The sequence below is a fragment of the Sinocyclocheilus anshuiensis genome, unplaced genomic scaffold (assembly GCF_001515605.1).
Source record: "Sinocyclocheilus anshuiensis isolate Anshui unplaced genomic scaffold, SAMN03320099.WGS_v1.1 scaffold206, whole genome shotgun sequence".
Classification (NCBI taxonomy): Eukaryota; Metazoa; Chordata; class Actinopteri; order Cypriniformes; family Cyprinidae; genus Sinocyclocheilus; species Sinocyclocheilus anshuiensis.
The window spans coordinates 1,864,000-1,872,861 of NW_015542358.1; positions in this window are offsets into that span (position 1 = coordinate 1,864,000).

Here is an 8,862-nt window from a genome sequence, read left to right on the forward strand (position 1 = left end):
TTGGATTATTGGAAGTGTCTCCTAATGTTGATCTATGCCATTTCACTAAGCTCATGTAACCCAGAGACTAGAAGTGCTTGCCGTTATGCCCATATAAATCTGTAAATATGTATTTATAAAAGGCTGTGACATCAACATGCATTTAAATGATTGAATAAACATAAAGTTCAGGGATGTTTCTACAAGCTTCAGCTGTAGCTTTTTGGCATTGACACAATATATTTAAAAAATGCAGTACAGTAGTAAAATAAAATCCAGCAGAGCATGCCTACTGCATGTTTTTTACACTATCAAGGTTAGAGTCTCCAGGGCCGACAAATTGAATCTGTTTTCCTGACGCAGCTGAGATGAGTGATGAGTCCCTTGGCTTTAGTAAAGCTGCTGTCTCTTGCGTTCGATCAGACAGTCGCTGATGGGCACGGCTCACATCCGTCACCGCTCAACTTCAGCCTCAGCTGCGTCTGTACTCAACATAAAACAGATGCAATGGCATAAAAGTGAAAATGAGTTGATAAAGAAGCAGCTTTGCCATTTTTTCATCGCCTACAGTGCTCTCTGGGATATTCGACTCTGATTGATTGATCACAATTTTTGCGGTCAAATATTTTTAAATAATTGGCCCTTGTCCTTGAAACTTATTTCTTATGTGCGGTGCTAGTTTTACGTTCACTCACATCACTGTTTGGTCTCTATCATCTCACATAATAAATTTAAATTAACATTTTGTGCCTATATTGTTTATTTATTTGTTAGCTGTGTAATAAGCGAGATGGTGTATACTCAGCCTGTTATTATGACAAAATAACCCCGTTCTGAGTGATACCTCTTTTGACATCAACGTATTAAAGGAATAGTTCAGCCAAAAAAGTGGAGAAATTTAGCATTGCATCACTTGCTCACCAATGGATCCTCTGCAGTGAATGGGTGCCTTCAGAATGAGTCCAAACAGCTGATAAACACATCACAATAATCCACAAGTAATCCACACCACTCCAGTCTCCAATGCATTAAATAACATCTTGTGTAGTGAAAAGCTGCGTGTTTGTAAGAAACAAATCCATCACAATGTTTTTAACTTCAAACTGTTTCTTCAAGCCAAAATGCAAGTCCATAACCCATAATAATGCTTTGTACTGTGAAAACAATAAAACCAATTTTTTAATGGCCACAATTTAATTAATAAATAACTAGGTCATGGGAATTTCAAATCCAATTTTAAATCCACAATTTAATTTCTTGAGTAGCGGCACTATTTTTATGACAATTATGAATTATTCCAATTTTTTAAATTACTTAAAATCTTAATTATTTAAAAAATATTTAATTATTTAAAAATGCAATTCTCAGAGGTCCTGCATTTTTTTTTTAATCACAAAAAAATGTGATCAGATCAAATACTGAACAATTCATATTGGTCAACCGTTAATCTGAAAAATCCTTCTCATGTCCTTATATTTTTTTCAACATCTGCCACAATGCACATTTTTAACCCACAGCATGCTTCAGCATTTATGTAGGCTGTGTAAGGGTGAGCACGTGTGTCAACCATACAGTGCATCATTTATTATCCAGTTACATCATCCGAATCTGCAGCAACAAACATACAAAGGCAAGCAACTGAACATCAGCATGTTTTTTTCTGACTCAGGCTGAGGCTAATTGGTTGGCTCTTCTCCAGCAGCTTCTGTTTGCCTACACACTCTTAGCTATAAGGACTAAACTCAATGTTATACTGCGGTCAAGGATTTCAACTGCTCAGACTTATGATTTTAAAGAGTCTTTAATTAAGCAGATATGTCAAGGCATAGATCTGTGCATCATGTATGCTTTTTAAAATAAAGACTGCTATTTAATTTTTTTAATGTATTGTAAAATAATGCACTCTTTTCACATTTCCAGGGTTCAAGTCATCATAGTTGAGTAAAGTTCTATAGTGGTGAATGGAAACTATAACAAACATGATTTTGCATTCCCATTTGCTCAAATAGCAAAAGAAAAAATCCACAAAGGCATTTCTTTTACTTTCCCAAAAATGAAAACATATATTACAAGAGTGATTGCATTGATCAGAAGAAGTCAAATCTACCATAATTCCCCGAAACACTCAAACAGCAGCGTTAAATAGGCTACTTTTCTGTCATTTGATACCAGGGTAATGTAACACAAAGTATAGTGTTATAAATGTACATTACATTAAAAAAAACATTGCTAGATTAACAATGTTAATAACTGGAAATGCATCATCACGGTTTGTAAAAAAGGACCATTGGTCGTGGTCACCAACTGCACATTTATTAAAAACCTTGTGGAAAAAAACTTCAATTGAGATAGTAGTAGGTAATCTGTTACGTTGTACTTAGAGTGATTAAAGGAATAATTCACCCATAAATGTAAATTTGATGAAAATGTACTCATGTTTTAACTCAAATGAGGAAAAAAAATCTTAATAATTAACAATTCATATATTTTTGTCCACATGTCTTGTGCAGGGCTCAATATGAAATAGTGATTGATTAGAGATTATGATTTTAATGCAGTATTGTGTGTGGAATAAGGAGTATACTGAGCATATCTAGGGCACAAATAACACCTGAGGGAATAACTACACACCATAACTATAGCAAATATTTGACCATGTTCCAAATGGATTACTAGTGCACTGCATACTGTGCAAACAGTATACACTGAATACTGAATAGTGCCTACTATAAAATGTCAAAAAGCATTTTTCAAACAATTGTATGCATACTATATTGTTGCCACATGACCTCGATATTATATGACCTAATTAATTCCTATGCATATGCACCGAATTAAACATATGCATGTTTAATTCATGCATATGTTTATTTGCATGAACTTCTCATTTTAAAATTGAGAATGTCATTTTCATTGCATTTCAGTCTCTTGCAGTCTTGATAAAATAAAATAAAAAAAATATTTAAAAAAAAAGACGTGCAAAAATCTTGGTGGATATTACTTATGTTTCATTTTTCAAGTTGAGGCCAATGCATTGTGGGATGTAGTACCCACTTTGCTGTATACTACACATTTTTGAAAATATATCTGCTCATCTATGCATTCTTTGCACAAAGAAACTCTGCTACCTACTGTATGCACAGTATGCCTATTATACTATATGCAGAAACAGTAAGCATGCTATTCCAAACAAAGCCCAAGTATCAAAAAAGACGAAGGACGGCAAGAAACCATTCCTACATTTAATGCAGCTCTTTTGATTATTTTAAAATTGCTTGATTTTATTAATTTATTTCATTTATTACTTAATATTTAATATTTTTAGAGCTCATCGCAATGCATTCTGTGATAGTCTACTCATAAAGGATATGTGTGATGAACGTGTAACTATTAAAAAAATAAAACCTCTTCATTTTATTTTTTGTAAAATGTATTACTTAATATATTTAATAAAAATTATGATAAAAAAAATATTATAAATATTAAGCTTTAATTTATTTTTATGTTATTAATTTCTTTAATTTAGTACTTAATATTTAATATTTTTACAGAGCTCACTGCAATGCATTCTGTGATTATCTACTTCACAAAGAATATGTGTTATGAACATATGTGACCATTAAAAACGTATATTATATGTATTACTTAATATATATAATATGTATTAATATATTATTTGATACAATTTAGGATCAAATTTATTATAAATAATTGGCTTTAATTTATTTTTATTTTATTTACAACTTTTTTAATGCTTATAGAGAATTACACTTCTCCGTGCCACTCTGCACAGAGGAATAAACATCCTGTTCAGTGGTTGATATTTAATTCCCATTAACAAACTAACAGCACATGCTGCCAGTTCTGTTGCTGTTTTAAGCGATAACAGACAGTTAACCTCTTGAACTAATGCTGCCAATAACTGGCCTGCAGTCTGGACATCAGGTGGTCAAATAACATATGAAGGGAGCATGATCTGCGAACACAACGCCAGTGCATTGTTGATCTAAAATTGGATTGGGGGTAACAAAAAAATACCTAAAGGGCAAGAGCAGGTTCTTTAGGACGTGGTAGAAAAGTGTGAAGGTCCCTGCTGAGCATTAATGGAAACGACACATGCCGGCGCACCTGCGACTCCTGCGTTTAAGTCATCGGAGTCAGCATTGATCTCTGGCACGCTGCCATTACATAAACTGACAGAATGTGATTATGACCAGTGTTGGGCAAGTTACTCTAAAAATGTAATCAAATTACTGATTACTGATTACTCCTTTTAAAAGTAATCATGTTACTGTTCTGATTACTTTATTTCAAAAGTAATTAGTAATTAGTTACATTACTAGTTACGTTACTTTTTTCTCCATGAAATGTATGAAATCCCAGCATACACGCTCCCGATAAATATTTGTTATTAAAGCATCAACATTCACAGAACACTGTTATTTTTAACTAAAGCAAGCGGCTGCTGCGTGCATGGTTTGGCAAGGCAGAATGCCAGCAAAGAGCGCTGCATTTATAATCTCTAAAAGACATCTCAGTTCATCGCAATCTCACAAATCTAAAAATTTAAATTTAAAAAAGTTAAATGTATACTAAATTGCAACTAAAATGCAAAATGATTGCATCATTAAAAATGTCTACTTAAACATATATTTAAATACATGACATACAAGTTTCAATAGAACTGATATTAAAGTATATTTCTGTGCATTTGGAAGTCCTACCTAGGTGGGCCAAATAAGGTAAATAAGGTAGTTAAGCTAATTGTATTTAAATATAAATTTAAACTATAATACATTTTAATTTAATTGTAAATAACATAAAATTAAGTGTCCAAAAATATTACACTTGGTTCAGTACTTTTATTCTTTGAAAGTATATTATGTCCTTAATAACTACTCTTTTTAAGTACACTGAAGTGTATTTCTTTTAAGGGCATATTTATATATAGTGCAAGAAAAGTGACAGAATCCATTTTGTAGAGACCTATTTACTGTATGTGGCCAATTGTAAATGTCATGAGCGAAACCGAACCAAAAAAAGCGATTTAATTGATTAAGACTTGTGACTATGTGTTAATAGGCCCATTGAGACTTAGAAGTGGGCTCTTTTGACTTGGGCCAACCACCTAGAAACCACCCAAAATACCTTAGCAACCACTCCGAACACTTTACCAACTGTATAACCACACCCACAACACCCTATTCATTGCTGCACAGGAAACACAGCTCATATTTCTTTGTGTATGTGTGTGGGTTAATAAGGAATTTCAATATCATTCCTTTTTTAATGAGGCATAAGTGTGAAAACGGTTTTGTCTTATGTATATAGGGAATGCACAGGATGCAGATGCAGGATAAGGTTCTTCATTGTGTTTACGTATAACTGACATTCTCAGGAGTCCAATTAAATCACGTGTAACCATACGTTACTAGAGTGTGACAGATACACTTGGGGTTGATGTGGTCGATGTAAGTGGAAAGGAGTTGCAATAAAGCTCTGAATGTTGCATTCAAGCAAATTTTCCATACATTTCCCCCTAAATATCATGAGAAATACTAGCAAATGTTTTGGGGAAAGAAGGCTTTAGCTGACTGTTTCAATCAACATTGAAAACGTGGCCTCAGTTTTTCTCAGTGTCGTGTAAATGGAAAATATATTCTCTTATCCTAATTGTCAGAGCCAGTTTGTCTGCTCTAACTGCCAATACCAAGACAGCCGGAGATATTTACAGCATGTGCTAGAGCTACCATGACTACAGTAAACATACAAGCAAAATACATCACAGTCAGCTCCTGGTAAACAGTCAGGGGTGAATTTACTAAACAGTTGCATGCTAAACAGTCACTAAAAACCTGTATCTTATTCACTAATCACCTGCAATCCAGTTTTACCAGGTGCTAAATGCACTGAAATAGCAAGCTTGTTTCCGCCACTTGATAAAAAAAATAAAAAAGGTAATTGTGACTTATCTCAAAATTCAGACTTTTTTCTCACAGTTGTCTTTTCTCAGAATTGCAAGAAGTAAACTCAGAATTGCAAGGAAAAAATATCAGAATTCTTCTTTTATATCTCGCAATTCAGTGATTTTTCTCCACATTTCTGGAAAAAAGTCTGAATTGTGATATTAAAAGTCACAATTACCTTTTTGATTTTTTTAAATCACGGACTTGAGTATTTTCTAGCAATCGCATCAGAAATAATTTATTAAAAGAGCACTAAAACGGGAATATATTATATCAAGACATGCAGTGAAGATTATTCAAATCAAACAATTTTTAGAGAATTTTAATATAAATTATATAAAAATATATAATATAAAATATAGAAAATTTAAGAAAATATAAAATAAAAATATATAAATTAATTTATTATTTTTAAATGTTTATATTTTAATTACATAAGAAACAAAAATCTAATGAACCCTGTTAACTTTCTTGATACGGTATGCATTCCTGGTGAACAAATCATTAGTGCTCATTACTGCAAGGAAAAAAAAAAGGTTTGTTTTTGTGATTTTTCATTAAAATATAAAACATGCCCATTTTTGAAAACAACTTCCCTTTTTCACAATCACAGATGGATCAAATCGAGTCCTGTCCTCCTTTTCCATTTCTTAACATTTCCAACACATTTTCATTTCCAATTTGTCACATATGGACCCCTTGGCATCACTATTTATGACATACCTATATGTTGGATTATGGTTTTCAATTTAAACAGCCACAATGATTTGATTTACTTTTCACTATTTACACATTTCTGAGCACCTAACCTGACCCCTACCCCTAAACCTAAGCATTTCTCAATATAACGCAATATAAGGATATAACAGGCAGATACAACTAAAGTCAAAATTTATTAAAACCTTACAAATATCCCAAGTATTCTTGAGACCAAACGCTGATTTATGTGAGGAACAGAATCAAAAGCAATCACCATCTCCAGCTGTAATGCTTAAATCACAAACATATTCAAAAATTACCGCCTGAAGAAGCATTATGTCAGGTCTGTTTGTGATGTGATTGGCTCATGACCAGTTTTGTCATGCTAAAGTTTGGATTTATGTTTTAAATGAGATGTGACTTAACAGAGCGGGATCATTTCAACCGATTAAGTCCTTAAGCTTCACTTTGTTCCTCAAATATTGTATGGTTTTGACGCATTAAAAAATGATGCCAAGGGGTCTGTCCATATGTGAGAACATTGTTGTTTCATGTCAACTTTAAAGCATAATAAGAGTGACCAACTACAGAAGTTTTTGGGCAATAATATCAGCCAGCATACAAACATTAGAGGAGTTGTACTTGTACGCACTACCAAACCATGTCATAAACAAATCAAAGCTTTATGTTTGAACTAGTATGAACTGATTTTGCCTCAGCACACATTAATAGCAGCATGGCACACATCCACCAGCCCAATTATTTAGTGACAAAAAAAGTGAAAGTGAAAGTGAAGTGACATGTGGCCAAGTATGGTGACCCATACTTGGAATTAGTGCTCTGCATTTAACCCATCCAAAGTGCACACACACAGCAGTGAACACACACACACCGTGAACACACACCCGGAGCAGTGGGCAGCCATTTATGCTGCGGCGCCCGGGGAGCAGTTGGGGGTTCGGTGCCTTGCTCAAGGGCACCTCAGTCGTGGTATTGAAGGTGGGAGAGAGCGCTGTACATTCACTCCCCCCACCTACAATCCCTGCCGGTATGAGACTCGAACCCGCAACCTTTGGGTTATGAGTCCAACTCTCTAACCATTAGGCCATGACTTCCCACAATGACCTGCTGCCTTTAGGATCTCACCCAGTTTTAATGCAACTGCCCAAATGAACTACACAGTTAATGCAAACGTGAAATATAATCAAGCCATAATTCTAACATGAGAACTGAGTAATGAAACTAACACAATTAATGCTCATAAGCCATGGCTCAAACTCCTGCTGTAAAATTGAAAATGTACGCTCCATTTACCGACTAATGATCATCTATAATCTTCTCTATGTCCTTATTATCATTCTACACTTGGTCCTGCAAAGTGGGGAAACTGCTAGTCTTTGAATCCACGCGTTTTAAGCCAGTTTTATTCCCTGATACGTTTATAACACCCTCACATTTACCCTAATAAAGGACTTTGCACCACACTGACTGCAAGTCATTTCAAGACCTTGAATAACAGAGAAGGAAACATTCTATGTTCCTAAGGGAAAAGACTTACAGAAGGAAAATGCATTGTCTCTTAAATTGGCTTTCCAAGTACTTCCTTGGGAAAGGAGTGTCCCGCCAGATACACTGTGACCTCTCTAAGAGCAGTCAAATAATGTGGCTGATTTCCTTTTGCACTCTATTCCATCGGCCTATTCGAGCGCAGCACAATGGTCAAGCACTGAATACATGCGCACTGTACCTCCTAATAAAGAGATATTGGGACAGCGATGATTAAATATGACTCAGACGAGAAGCAGCATTGCACATTGTAATGGACTAAATGGTTCAAAAACAGTTAAATATTTTTCCCTCATCGTTTTATGTAACAGGATTGGACAGATGGTGTCCAGATAACAGTAGTCTTACATCACATCGCACCAGACTACTGCTTTCATCACCAGATAAAACAGTGTAAATAAATAATACAAAGCCGTTAAAGGTCCAAAGCTGACAATACATGAGCACTGATCAAACTATATGAGGGAAACCCTTTGGCTATGTTTACAATAGAAATTATTATAGGCTACTGCATACTGCTCAGTGTATACTGAATACTGCCTGATGCATGTTTTAATAATGTAAAACAGCAGCAATATGCAATAGTCCAGTTAGTCTAAATCAAAAGGGCAAGTTTTCAACAGATCTATAAAATTTGAGTCAAAATTCCAAT